Source organism: Protopterus annectens, chromosome 14.part0 (assembly GCF_019279795.1).
Source record: "Protopterus annectens isolate FY-2018-M chromosome 14.part0, PAN1.0, whole genome shotgun sequence".
NCBI classification, from domain to species: Eukaryota; Metazoa; Chordata; order Ceratodontiformes; family Protopteridae; genus Protopterus; species Protopterus annectens.
The window spans coordinates 849,683,419-849,698,904 of record NC_056748.1 but is presented as its reverse complement, the minus strand read 5'-3'; the positions used below and the strand labels follow the sequence as shown (position 1 = coordinate 849,698,904).

General features: G+C 37.5%; 1 protein-coding gene across 1 annotated transcript in view; it reads left to right on the top strand.

Moving 5' to 3' along the window:
* LOC122789291 (phospholysine phosphohistidine inorganic pyrophosphate phosphatase) overlaps nucleotides 1-15,486 on the top strand; it is a 1,206,440-nt gene that overhangs the window by 16,531 nt on the left and 1,174,423 nt on the right. The gene's annotated exons all lie outside the window — the stretch shown is intronic.

The following is a 15,486-nucleotide window of genomic DNA, read 5'->3' as shown; positions in this document are numbered from 1 at the left end:
CAACATAGATTTATCTCGAGGAGGACATTGATGAGTTTGGTGTGTGAGACCATATTGAAGGGTTTTGATAGTGTAGGAAGATAGAGCATATGTATTTAATATTGTTTCTGTGAAGGTTGACAGTGTCAGTAAATTATATTAGTGCAGTAGTAGTACTGTGGTATGGACGGAAACCATGCTGAGTATTGGATAGGAGCTTCTTAGTTTGCATGTAAAAATAGAAAAAAATATTGCCCCGTGAAAGGACCTCCAATAAACTGTAAACACTCCAAAATGGAGTAAAAAGTCTTTATTTGACCACACAAAGATTTAGCACTTTCATCCCATGGAAGCTGGACTTCATCAGACTCTAGAAAACTGTTGCTGTTTCTTAGAGGCCCTTTCAATAGGGCGATATTTTTTCTATATTTAGTGGTGTATTTTGATATCACTGCACATTTGGTTGTTATTAGTTTGCAGGTAATCCATGATTTGGTTATGTACAGTTTTTTTCTAGTATCTTAGAGGTGATCGCAATTGGTTGGTAGTTGGACAGATAAGTGGAATTGCCCCTTTTATGAAGTGGAATTATATGGCAAGTTTTACAAATGGCAGGAACCTGGTGTTCAAATATGGATCTGTTGATAAGAATGGATACTGGGTAGGCAATTCCCTCGGCAGCTAGTCTTGAAAACTCTGCTGATAAGTTGTCTGCAGAATAAGTAGTGGGTTTTAATTTCTTAAAAGTATTTTTTTATTGTTGCAGTTGACATGGGTTGAAGGAAGAATGTGGTGTTTTATTCTTGGAGTAGGGGTAGCTGTACTAGGAGAGGAGATTTGATTTTTGGAGAGGGTTAAAATAATTTTGTTAAAGTAATTATTGAATTGGGTACCAATGTTGTCTGAGGAATTAGTAGTAGTTGGAAGCAGTGTGCTGGTTTTGCTAGGTAGCAGAATGTTGTTTATTACAGACCAAACCTTTTTAGGGTTATTCTGATGCTGAGTTTTTTTGATGTTAGAGTAATAATTTAAATTTGTATTGTTTTATTTGTCTCTTTGCTTTGTTTATAAGCTCTCCATAATTTTGCTTTGCAGTTAGATATTTAGTTTTGTACCATTGTTCCCAGGCCTTGTCTCTTGCTTTTAGCAGTGATCTAGTATCTTTATTTAGCCATGGGGCAAAGTTCAGTTTAATTCTTATAGTCCTGGAATGAGTCTGTGTATTTAAGATGGTAAGAAAGGTGGTATTAAAATATTCCACAGCATCTTCTAAGGGAAGTGTTTTCAGTGTGTTCGGTGGTGTCCAGTTACTGTGTTTGAGCATGTCTATAAAGTTGTTGGAGTTGAGCTGTTTTTTATTCCATATTAGTTGGAAAGTAGTTTGTATAGATGGGTTAATTCTTTGTCTAAGTAGGTTAGGAGATGGTAACTTAGGTAGTCAGGAAGACAGCCAACGTGATGGGAGTGGTCTGGTTTATTAAGATCCAGTCCAGTATGGAGTGCTTATTAGATGACTTGTCAATCCTAGTGGGAGTTTGGATGAGTTGAGTAAAGCCATAGAGATTAATATGATTAGTGTGGTTTTGGGAAGAGAAGTTTGACCAGTCAGTATTAAAATCACCCATGATTATGGTTTCCTGGGGAAGTGATTTTGTAGTCCAGTTTAGTATATTTTCTAAAATTTGGATGGTGCCCCTGGGTGGGATATAGGCACCAATTATGTTTGTGTTTTGAGTTAATAATAAAGTTTAGAAAATAACACTTCAGCATTGTCAAAGTTGGGAGTGCTATGATCTAAGGCTTCTACAGAAAGGTGATTTTTTTGAAGAGTAAGGCTATGCCACCACCTATTTTACCTATTCTGTCTAGATGTATGATATACCCTGGAGGTACAATCTAATTATTGGTAATATTTGGTTTAAGTCATGTTACAGTGATTACTATGATATCAGGTGAGTATAGAGAAAGTTTGGCATGCATTTCATGGACTTTGTTAGTGATACTTCTAATGTTAATATTTAATAGCAAGATATTAGATTTGTGTTTGGAGGGATTGTTGTTGGGTATGCGTGGGTGGTATTTTGGGGTGATACACAGTTTAGATTAGTATATGGGCCAGTGTTTGGGTGAATGTCTCCACTGAGTGTTAGTTTGGATGCTATAACTAAGTTTTTTTTAAGAGTCTAACTGTGTACCTATCATATTTTTGAGAGACTCTAGGGATGTTGGGGTGATGGAGTAGGAGTCGTGTGTATGATGAAAAGTTGTGGTGTTGAGGATGTAGGGAATAGTGTTGGTAGGTTTGAGTTTTTGTGGGTAGAGGGAAGAGGTAGAGTGGAGTGGGATAGGATCTACTAGATTGGTGTGATAAGAGGAGATATGTGCAGTTATTGTTAGGATTATTAGAGTAGCAGTGTGTAAGTGTGGTTGGTATTTATACTGTGTATGTGGCTGGTTGTGAGCAGTTTTTGTTAGTTTTTAGTTTTATAGTTGGGCATTGTTGTTGTAAAATTTAAGAAGTATAGTGAGAAATGTTTGTATTAGTATTAGGAAGGGCTGAGGGGGGTTGGATTAGTGATGTAGTATTAATTGGGCCATATAGGCAGTATGTATCTATTGGTTGGCTTTGTTGGAGGGGAGTGGCTAGTGAGAATAGATGTACGGAAATTGGGGGTGGGTGGTAATGGAGGTAGGGTATGGGAGCAGAGTGAGCCCAAGTGGAGTGAGGGCGAATAGAGAGGGATGAAACCTATCCACTGAATACTGTACAAAGAATCAGCAAGCACTGAGTGCATGGCTCAGTAACAGGATAACAGCACAGGCACGTAACTAATATTATCAGTGTATTTGGCCAAAAAGGAACCAACTAATAATGATTATAGTGCTACTGTCTGATTTTTTGGATTAAACTTTGTATGTAATAAAATGGGCAAATTTTCCCAATTTCAGTAATTACAGTGGATGCAATGGTTGAGCGATCTGTTTCTAAGCTTAGCTAGATGTAGTAGCTGAGTGCTCTGATTTCTTATGGATTAAAATGCTCTGGTTACATAGTTAGTATGATGTACAGTTAGAGAGCATCAAAGTTAACTTTAAGTTAAAATATCAGCTATGACCTATAATAGGGGCATAACATGTCAGCAGCAAACTATAATGAAAAATACACTAGAAACAGAAAAACCCTGAAACTCACTACTCATGAATCACATATAGCTGTACCTTTGGCAGTTATAGAAGAAATCAGTAAATATAGACAGTGTGGTATTTTTGCAATGCTTGACACAAAAGTAGCTAAAACAAAGTTTTATTAAGCTTACACATTTTTCAACATATGCTTTTCGTTCTTGGTTAAAGCAAAGTAGTCACTCAACAGAAAATGTTCATGTGCAGATTACACTACTGCTGAAGTGAAAGTCCAAGTATGAAGGCAGTTTTTGGCTTCAGTTAAGATACTTATTCATAACATCTTTCTATAGGCCAGTGATTGCACCATTTCTTGAGACCTTCCCAATGTATACAATTGGAGACAACCTCCCTTCCACACCAGGTATGATGACCCACCTCTGCATGACACAATGATAGTTGTCACTCAACCTCCAGTTTGGGAAATTAAGCCTTGACTTTGAGACTCTAGTGAATCTGCTACACAGGACATTGAGCCTCTCCTTTCAGATTGTTGTGAATCTCTGGTGAACCCAGCATGGATAAGAAAAGCTGCCCTTTTATACAAGTAGAAATTGCATAGTCGGTCATCTCATAATGACCCATTAACATAACATGCATACATTTCTTTTCTGTATAATACATAGCAGTACTTGACTGGTGTTAAAAAAAATAACATTCTTTGCATCACAGAATGCCATTACACCATTTTAAATCCAAACTACTCAAAAATATAGCATTTTTTTACATTACATCACACACAGCATCCAGGTCTCTGAAAAATGCAACCTGAACCTCGGTCTCGTTCTGTTTTGAAATAAAACAGAGGGGTTGTTAGGTGCGGACAACCTAGCCAGTTACAGGAAGAAAGCTGGATCCTTGTTATTGACAGCATAGCAAACCACCAAATGTCAGAGTGGAATAGAGGGCGAACATCCACAAAAGCAGTATCACTAAGGCTGTGAGTAACCCATACAATGACAGTGCAGCATAGTGTAATTGTGTTCTGAAAACTTCTATTATACAGATGGTGATTACATCTTCCATCACAGATTTCTGGCAATGGATCTCCTTCTTGTGTGTATTAACACATTTAGGATACATCTGGCAGGTCTAATACAACAATATTCAGTTCCTTCTGCTACTGTGTGCCTAGTTTTCCTGATCCAGCATTATATTGATGAGTATCCCTGTCACTCGTGGGAGACCAGGGTTTGATTCTGTGATGGTGAGTAATTGTAATTTGTGGTATCACCCTGCCACCAAATGATACCATCTTTAGAAACTTCTCCACTGCAAACTTACTTCAGCTTGCAGGAGCCCTATGGAAAGTTCTCATCAATTCTCTACAAATGGACTCAACTGAGTGAGCTGCCATACTCGCCTCCAACTTTTTTAGCAGGGCCTTAACCAGCTGCATAGAAAACGCATTATTGTCAGATGTAAATATAATGGTAAATTCAAGTATTAACCTCTCTGGTAGAAGTCCTGTGTTAATAAACCATGCAGAAAGTTAAGAAGAATAATGAAAGGTTGTAAAAGAAATTTCCATCCTACTACCTCAAGACCACACTGAAGCAAGCTGGCAAGGAACTTAAGTGCACTGTTTAGAAAATGTAAAGCAGAGTACGGGTTTGAGGGTGTTACACATACCAAAGAAAGATGCAAAATTTTCTTCATTTTTTTTTCAGGAAATAAAGGAATAATGTTCAACAGTACACTATGCTCATCCATAGTATTACACAGTCTGTTCTTAAAGATAGAGCCAGTGCCTTACCAGATAAATGTAGTGGTAACTTTAGCGCACTTACCCACATTGTTTCCCTGTTATTCTTAAAATTTAGTTCCCCAGAAATCACCTTGTGACATGTGTTTGAATGTTTGATAAATGTTAAAAATAATACTTCAAAGGGCCAGGCAGCATGCACAGTTCCTCTCTCATCTGTGCCAAATATATACTACCCAAGTCTATACTTAAATTAGTAAACATAAGCCTATCCGTAGAATCTGTGCTTCATGCATGCAGTAATGCCCTCCAGGGTGTGTGTAATGTGTAATTAATGCCTGAACAGGGGTGTTATGAGACCCGATGCTACAGATGGAGGGCCTCCACACCCCTGGAAGGGCATTAATTACACATTAACACACACCCTGGAGGGCATTATTGCGCGTAGAGTCTGGGCTGTATGTAAAATTGTTGTTTTACTTGCTTATTTATTCATTTTTTTTAATGTAAAATAGTTCCTCCGCCTAATGTGTCAAAACTTGCTGTAGTATATGTTAATGGTGTTGGAGAAAGCATTTTACATCAAGCATATATACAAAATAATATAATGCTTAAAAATTAATAAGCAAATAAAACACAATTTTACATAGAGCCCATTCTCTCTCACATACAGTCTTTTCTGCTTTCACATACATACATATACACAAACACAGTCTCCTCTGCTTTCATATACACATACACTCACAAAATTAGTCTCACCCTCTTATTCAGTCTCTCACAGTCTCCACTGCTTTCATACACACATTCAGTCACACAAGATCACTCCCACTCTTCACTGTGTCCCACACACACTGTCTCCTCAGCTTTCGTACATGATGCAAACTGGCTGAGTGACAGAACCCACAGGGTCAGAGTTGCTGGCGCCATGTCAGACTCAAAGCCTGTCACAAGTGGTGTCCCACAGGGCTCAGTCCTGGGCCCACTCTTGTTTGGCATCTACTTTTCCGAAGTACAAGCAAACACAGGAGGGTTATGGCTGACAAAGTTTGCAGATGACTGCAAACTGGGCGCCATAGTAGAAAACACATCTGACACAGATATCCTTCAGAAGGGTCTCACAGAAACGGATAACTGGTGCCAGAGCCACGGCCTAAAGTTAAATGCCAAAAAATGCGTAGTCATACCCTTCGGGAAAAACAAGGTTACCCCTAGCTACCAAATAGGTGGCAATCCACTGAGCACAGAAGAAGTTATCAGGGACCTGGGGACCCAGGTTGATAGTAGTCTGTCATTCGACACCCATGTAGCTAAAGTAGTCAGGAAGACCTTCTACATTGCCCACCTTATCATGAAGGGATTCTCATCTAGATCAAGGGAGGTCATAGTCTCCCTTTACTCATCACTCATCAGACCAATGATTGAGTACAATGCCCCATTCGGAATGTATCTGACCCGACACTTGCAGCAGCTGGAGAGGCCACAAAAGTTCCTCACCAAAAGGATAAAGGGTCTCAAAATCTGTCCTATGCTGCCCGACTGAAAGAACTCCAGCTCTATTCAGTCGCTTACGCTTGCTCAGAGGTGACCTTTGCCTAACATACAAGGCCATGTCAAACCCAGATTTGATGAATATGCTTCACCTCAAAAATCTAGATCCATCAGAGCCACAAGGGCGGAGACTTAAACCTCGACACGGCTATTAATAGGGCGTGCTGGAGGGATAGATTCATCACCCAAAGACTCCCTATGCTGTGGAACAAAATCCCGGTACATGTGAGGCAGAGCACCTCGCTGGCCTTGTTCAAGAGAAATCTTGACCAATGGATGGGAGATCGCAGATATACCCCAGGGATTACCTCAGTGTCACTGCTCGACAGAGGCACAGCAAAATAATGGGTATAGTTCCCCATACTAAAGGGGTGGCGTAAGCCACAAAACGATGGGCTAGGCTTGTAAATGCCCTCGGGCAGATAGCCTAGTATGAACCTATGAACCTATGAACCTATGCATTCAGTCACACCAGATCACTCTTGTTTTCTCTCTATCTTTCTCTCTGTCACACACACACACACACACACACACACACACACACACACACACACACACACTCTCTCTCTCTCTCTTTTCTTTTTTGTTTTTGTTTTACATTTTATGCTTGCTAAACAGCAGAACGTAAAATAATGGTGGCTGTTAATTTTTTTTGCAGTCTGCGCTCCACAGTGGCTTGATATGCTGCTGTGAAGCAGTGGACTCATTTGTCAGCGGGCATTACATGTACATTAGTACCCTGCTGGAGAACGTTCGTTCTCCAGTCAGGGTGTCAATGTACAGTTTGCACATTCTCTAATCTTCAATAATAGCCATTATGCCTCCCTTACAAAAGGCCATCCCCTCTACAGACACAAGTAATTATAAACCCATCAGCCTCATGGGCCTTATATGCATAGCTGCTGAATGAATCATAACTGATATCATTTATGCAGATCACAATCAGTTTGGCTTTGTGAAGGGCAGCTGGGTTTTCCTGAACCTAATGATCTTTTTTGTAAACATCATGGATGCTGTAGACAGTAGTCATTTTATGCATACTACTAATCTCAACATGGACAAAGCTTTTGACACTGCCCCTCATGCTGGCAGTATTGAAAAATTAGACAAACTTTATGTAAACTCCTGTATCAGTGACAGTGGTGCAACAAGTACCATTTTTGCCTTTGGTGCAGAAGGTTGTAAGCTCTCTTCACACAACAGGTAGATCACTTGCTGACACTTCAGTGCAGCATTAGGGGTGCTGTGTTCCTAACCGAACTGCCCTTTGGATGAGATGCTAAACAAGGTCCCATCTGTTTGAGTTGGTAGTAGCTCAGGTGGATGTAAAAGCTTGCACAACATTTATTGAAGAGTACAGGAAGTTCCTCGGTGATCTTGCCAAATTACTCCCTAGTAGTATAAATACCACCTCATGCCTGCTCTGAAAAGAGGCCACCAACCTAGTGGTACTAACCTGGTTAATTAAAGGATAAATAAATAAATAAGTAAATACTGTCTGCTGAGTTGCAAATTTCAAATTGACCACCTAGCAAATTCCAAGTTGTGAAAGTTGCCACTACTTTGAATGTAAAATTTAATGGAGTACTATGGGAAACAATACAGGATCCTCTCTTGTTTGCTATATATTCTGCAGACACTGAAGCTAACATCCCAGAAGCCAGGTTTTCTTAGTTTGCTGATGACTGCAAGCTGGACACTGTTATCTGCTCATGCAGTGAAAGTAAACAGTTCCAGCCAGGGCTTGACTATGCACATACTTGAGGTACTAAAAATCTCAATCTATATGAACAAAGTGCAGAGTCATAGCATTCATCAAAAAAGTTGTTCGTATCTTGTATGTTATAAGTGTTTTGTTCTCCTCTTCATAATTATAAGAGATGTGGGTGCTCCTCTCTTATTCGATCATCATGTTCTCCCATAATCAGTAAATTCTTGTATATGGCATAGTTAATTTCCAAGGGAATATATTCAGTAGCCAGAGAAATCATACTGCTACTACTATATTCTTCCCTTATCAGATCCATCATTGAATTCCATGCCTTTTGGACATGTAGAAATCAAATATTTCTAACCAAGAAAATTAAAGGTGTTTAATCCTTCAGTTCTTATGATAGCATGACTCTTCTTATACAGTGTCGGCTAGTTACTCCAAGGTATACTGTCTCTTGTTTTTGAGCCATGAAGAACCCAATATTATTTATCTGCAAAACAAGTGGCTCTGCAAACACCCACACTTAGGACCTGAATCATCACCAACAAATAAACAAAATTTACTCAAGGGAAAAGGTTCCTAATTCCATGTATTCCTAGCCTATGGAATAAGTTACCATCACCGGTCAAATAAAGAACTACTTTGACTGCTTTTAAAGTTAGTCTTGATAATTGGATGATTAGTCACACATTTACACTAGGCCTATCAATATGGCCCTGTTCAGTTTAAGTGGCGAGCAATATTAAGTGCTTGAAAAGTGTGCCAGGAACATGTTAGTGTATTTGCTTAAAAGTGGGCATCTTATGATCTCCAGGGATCTGAACTTCACTTGTGACATAAACTGAATATACTGGAGAGACCTATGTGTATCCCAAAGGATCCCTGCACTATGGAATAAGCTCCCAATCCATGTAAAACAAAGAGTTAATTCTTGACCCTCTTCTAACCAAACCTTGACAGTTGGATAGGAAATCGTAAATTTACATCCAGTCTGTCCCCCATATTCCTTATGGGACAGAGGCTGTCAATAAGAAAAGTACTATCCTAGCACTCCCCACAAATCCTTAGCTACCTGTCTACTAACATGCACTCTCTGTATGATACTTGGAACTGAAATGGTTTGGAGTGCGTGACTAGTATTATAAGGACCCTAGTGATCATTAGCCTAGTAACAACCTATGAACCTATGACCACTTGTGTTGTTTCTATAATCCTATGTTCTTGTCCACTTTAATACTGTGTTATCAAAACATACCTTTGGTTTTATAGTGTCTTATGGCATTGTCATTTTCATATTCTTCTGCTGGGCTATATTTAGAACCAACAGTTTTGGTAGTTTATATTTTTCCTTTCTAAGATAATTCCTGGTGCTGAGTCCAGGTTTTGTATTTGGTTACTCTGCTCAGGTAATAAGTCTCCACTATTCTGTTAAGAAGGCAACATTAACATCACTGTTAGAATCCTTATACTCTACTGTAGTTGCATTTTTTACTTCCAGTGTTTTTTCTTTGAGTTTTACACTCTCTCATTTTGTACGTCTGTTTTTTGGCAACTACTTTTAACTTCTTAGTTTGAGGTTTGTGATAAACTTCCACGTGCATGGACCTGTCTTTAGTACCTTACTGTACTGCATTTTTTTGTACCTGGGGAAATCTGTAGGAATTTAAGCACAACTTCTCTTCTGGATGGTTTCTACACTATGCAGAATTGTATTCCCATGCATATCTGAAATACTTCCTTATTTCTGGCTAGAAATTATAGCACCTTTTGTTTCTTTATATTGGTTAAAGACTCTCCTCTATGAAAAGTAGGAATGGGTTCCACTCTTGACTTCATTTTTCTTACCATAGCGCTACAACTCTCTACAGAAAGTTCAGATTCTTTCTATTCTTTCAGCACATTGATGTGTCAGATTTGTTCTGGCTTTGTTTGATGAGCCTACTTGACCTTATCATTCACCTGATTCATCTTTCTCAAGATTTTCAAATTGACCATGGTGTTATTTATTTTCCTCAGATGGCACATATAAAAACGGGTTTGTGTCCTGGTTTGAATTCTCCCCTTTCCGAGTTGCTTTATGCACTCCTTTCTATAATTCCTGTGTTTTAACATGTTCTCTTTCATTATGGGTGTCATAACCAATATCTTTATTGTAAGTCAGTATTTAATTCTTTACATTCAGTTTTAAATTGTGTTTTCCATTATTACTTAGTGTATTTAACTATAACAAGTAGATGTTTTGGATGCCTGCTGTGCAACAAGTGAAATAAAGTAAACCCCATTGATGTTTCTGGCACGTCTTATTGAAAACCACAAGTAGGGTAACGCCTAAACCTGTTTTCTTAAACATTTACTTCAGTTACTTTTATTAACATGAATTTCCATGTTTTATTAACTTTATCTTCTAAACAATTGGTCTGTGGATGGTAAACTGACTTTTTAACTGTTTAATCTGAAAAATTTGGAACAGTTGCTGCATAACCATTGATATAAATGGTATGCTTTCATCAGTAAGTATCACTTTAGGTTATGATGTACTATCACTAATTCTTTAACAATAGACTTTGCATTAGCCACATATATTGGCACAGCTTCCTGAAATGTTCTGACATAGACTGCTATGACCAAGATATATTTATACCTTCTGCTAAATTTCCCTAATGTCTCAACAATGTCAAAAGTAATTTGTGCAAATGGCTCCTGTATAGTAAGCATTGGAATCAAAGGATTTATGAAGCCAGATTATAGACCTGTTTTCTGACATTTTGGATAGGATGAACAGATTTTTTTTATTTTTCTTATAATTTCTGGCCAGTAAAATCTGGATGACATTTGGGTTTTAGTTTAATCCATTCCCAAATGGCCACAAGGTACATGACTGTGCAAGTTTCATAACAAACAGCCTATAGGGCCTTAGTTTTACTAACTGATGTACCATTTCTTTTTTATATTTTTCTTACCATACACAAGAGATCATCATTTAGTGTAAGGGAAAGGTTAAGAAGGTTTGAATTGTTTCTAAGCATCTCCCAATATAATTTCTGTAGTCTCTCTTGTTCTTACTAAGGTATTATTTTCTCGATTTAACTTTTTTGAAGTTATGATTCAATTCTGCCTGATACATTTTGATAGTCCTCACCTGTTTATTTCAAAGTTGAAGATTTAGTTTCCTCTCTAGCAGAGATTGGTATAGTTTCTACCATCTATATTTCTTCTACTGCAAATAGTAGCCCTAAACAAAACATGTCTAATTTTACCTTTTCCTGTCTGGCACCTGTGTTGTCTCCAGCTGCCTTTTGCTTAAAGTTTATGTCTCACACTGACATAAGTGGTTTTAGGACTCTGAGCAAGTTGTGTTTAATCCTTCTTTTTACACTGGTTAATTCTTTATTGGCTAAATTCTCCTTTCTAGACCAAGCTGCTGCTTAGAGTACTCCACTTTTAGGGACTTCTGTTCCAGTATAAGAGAACGTTCATAATTCTGCTCTAGCTGTGCAATTGTGTACATATATTACATTATGTACTTAAATGACTACCTCGGGAGTACGCATTAAAAGAATTCTTGTTGATCTACTGAATGGTGGAAAATATTTCTGAGAGTGTTGTACAGAATAGATAGGTTCTGTATGCACCTATACTTATTTGTTCTATGGAGGGTATTAGTATTGTGTCCAAAAGGACATGAAGGTTGGGATAATGGTTAAGGTGTTTACCTTACAGATGCAAGGTGCAGGGTTTAATTCTCACATGGGATAATTTGCTAAGCTTAAAATGGCCCACAAGGGCAGCTAGTGTAGCACTAATTCATAAACCCATGAACATGATTGATTTTCTTTGATCCATTGTGTTGGCATATATACCTAATGTTAAGAATCTAAAGGATGTGATAAAGAAGCACTGGAATGTATTTACCAATGATAGTAAGCTAGTGTTGAAAGTGGATGGGGCATGCCCAAATGTATTTAAAATGAATGCCAACATGAAAACATCAACTATGTTGTATAATAGGTGGTGTACAGTTAACCAAATAAGAAAAAAAAGTATTATGCTTTAGATGTGAATACTGTAAGAAAAGAGTTTCATCAAAGAAGGTAAAAAATAATTATACCACATTATAATAAAGTGATTGCACTGGAAACAACAATTGCAATTCTAAGGGAGTGGTGTATTTAGCTCAGTGTTCACCATGTACTCCATGTTATGTTGGTAAAATTGAAAGACAATTAAGGAAAAGAACAGATGAGCTTTAGTGTGATGTAAAGAGGCAAGATGAGAACAATGCAATTGACAAGCATAGTAAGCTGTGTAATAATATCAGACATTTAAAGTTTTCTGTACTGGACATGGTTATCGTTTTTGGTTAGGCATGGATCCTGGGAAAACAAATTAGAATATTATGAATTATTATGACAGCTTAGATTAGGGTCTATATTATATCACCGACCGCTTAAAAAAGCGAACTGTGATTAATCTACCCTATGTAAGCGAAAACTTACAATCTCGAACTGTCAAAACAGCAATCTTTTTCCTAGGGAAAAAAATCACTGTTCCAAAACACATAACCACAACACAAGCACACCAAACAAACAGCAATCTACACACATACACCTAAAATTTGACACCTAACCCTACGCTAAACTATACACACACGACTAACTATCCACATACCTTAACCCAAACCCTAACCCTAAGGTCCGTCACTATCGCACACTCACCTCACCCGCTCCCTAACCCTAACTCACCTAACCCTCATGTCCACGCAATCGCACACTTACCTGAACCTGACCCGTAACTTTCCACCATAGCACTGAAAATACCGAAGCAACAGAAATGGACAACCAAATTCTTTCCCTAGGAAAAAATTCAGGTTTCTGTTGCTTTGATATTTTAAGCTTTTGCTTACATAGGTTCGATCAATCACCATTCGCTTTTTTAAGTGTTCGGTGATCTAATATAGACCCTTAGATTAGGTGCATTTATTGAGCCTGGATTGAATGATTGTGTTTAAATTATTAGCATTTTGAGAATAAAGAAGGCCAGATTATGAATACTTGCAAGTACAAGTCCTTACTATTATGGTCTTTGCTAAACTTTTTTTTGTTATGCTTTTAGATTACAGTATTATTTTTTTTAGAAATTTGCATATTATGGTGTTATATAAAAAAGTGGAAAAATACATGTATGATTTTTACAAAACATATGACTGCATGAAACTACATGATTGTCAAATTACTGTTTATTGTAATGAGGTAATGTGAAGGCTGTTCTGATGAAATCTGTAGATTACTAGGTGAAAGCACTTATCTATTGATTAAAATTTCTGCTTTCATGCAGTATCTGTGGCATATTTGGTGTGTTGGATTTGGTTATTCATTAGTTTTATACACCTATCTCCAGAATTACCTTAGGCTTGTGATTCTTTAGGGTACAGACTCAGTAGATGCAGGTGTCTTTGCTATGGATGATCCATTAGTTCCTCATTGGCACAAAAAATTATGAGTATGTGACCTTTTTGCCCTCCTGGCCACCTTTATCTCCTTTATTCCAGCACTAGAAGCACATCTAAAGAGTACAAGCTACCAAATGGACTCCTCTACACATTTCCTCCATTTCTTCTAATGAGGAGATTCATTGGCTCCCTACTGAAATGTTGGCACTCGAAATGCCAAGTGCTGACAAGCCAGAAAAAAAAAAGGTAAAAAAACTCAGGAGAAGAGCGAATATCGAAAATAGCTCTTCTCCTTTAAATTTCTTCCCCACACTCCCCAACCTCATATATACCAATTCCAAGATCACCAAACGTTGGAGAAAAGGGAATACTCTGAGAAATGGCATTTCAGACTTAATATATGTAAGTTCATTCTTGTGGCCATTCAGTCTCTGTATTTCGGGACTCATCTCTAGTAGGCCCCAACATTTCAAATGTTTACCAATTCATTTAGAAGACAAAACTTCACAAATCATTGGTGATTTTTTTTTATAACTCCCTATTGACCCAAGTAGATTAGTTCTCACTTTCTGGAGAAGCCCCTCTTCTTACCTGCATGAACTTTACTAATGGGAATCTGATATACCTAAACATTTACTTCCTGTGTTTTGACACTTGGATTTATTTTTCAGTTTTCACTTTGCCTGGGTGGCTGATCAATATTTTATCGTTCTCAAAAATCTAATACATGAAAGACTTAGACTGATGGATACATTTTACTGTTTGGGCCACTGCTAAGTGATTCCAACAGTTTTAGATTATCTCACTTATTCTTTCTGTTAAAATCCAAGACTGAAAAATATAATTATTTTCATCTTCCCTGAGGGCCTTGATTCAAATTCTTAGGTTTTACACAGTTTTAAAAAGATCTTTCTTAAAAATACCTTATTAAGACTTATGATAAGAAATCTGTACCATCATAGGGCTTATACTATGTACTAGAGAAATTGTCCTTGACTTCAGTAGGCAGATTCAACAGACTTCCAAAGTTTTCTTTTCTTTATTTTTTTAATACTTAGAAAACTGTTTTCCTTATGGAGATTGCATTGGCTAGAAGGGTTTGGGGTTTTTCAGAATAGCAAACATTACAAAGTATCTGTCTAGTCTACTTATTTGGTGTTTAATAGATATAGTGTTTCTTTTTTATGCCTAAGGTTGTCACTGGGTCAAATCTTAACCTGTGCAAACATTTATCAGTCCTTTTTCTTTCACCTTCAGATTTTAGTGAGTACTATTGCTTTAAATACATGAGCATATCAACTGTGATATTATGTGACACAAAAACAAATTGTACTATACTATAGCTTTACTTTTCCCAGTAGTCTTTCTAAAAATGCAGCCCTTGATGATATTTCTGCAACATCTATATGATCTTTTGGCAATACCTTTGCAAAGTACTACAGAGTATATTTGATATCCAGATCCATCTCTGTTTCTGTGGAGCTATCTTTATCAAGGGTCTGCTGTCATGAGGGGGAGTACATAGTAATATTAGCTCAGGACTCTGGTCTACCTGTTACTGAGGGTGAATCTTGACATTATATCTGGAAGAGCATGTCCAGCCTTGGTAAATATATGCACCCACATTTTCCTTGTCCCGTTAGGAAGACCTCCTGTATCTTTTAGTATTTAGTTTAACATGACTAACCTTAGAACTGGATAGGCTATACACAGTGGTGCACTACAAGGTATAGGAGAGATTTTTTGATAACCTGGGAATGTTTTATCTAAAAAGGTTATAATATCAGTATTCCTAACCATGCATGTTATAACAAAATGGGTTTGCTCTTCGAGATCTAATATTGTAAGTACATAATGTTTGTATTTGTTAACTATCTGTCTGCAGCCTTGCCTTATAGCTACACTGCA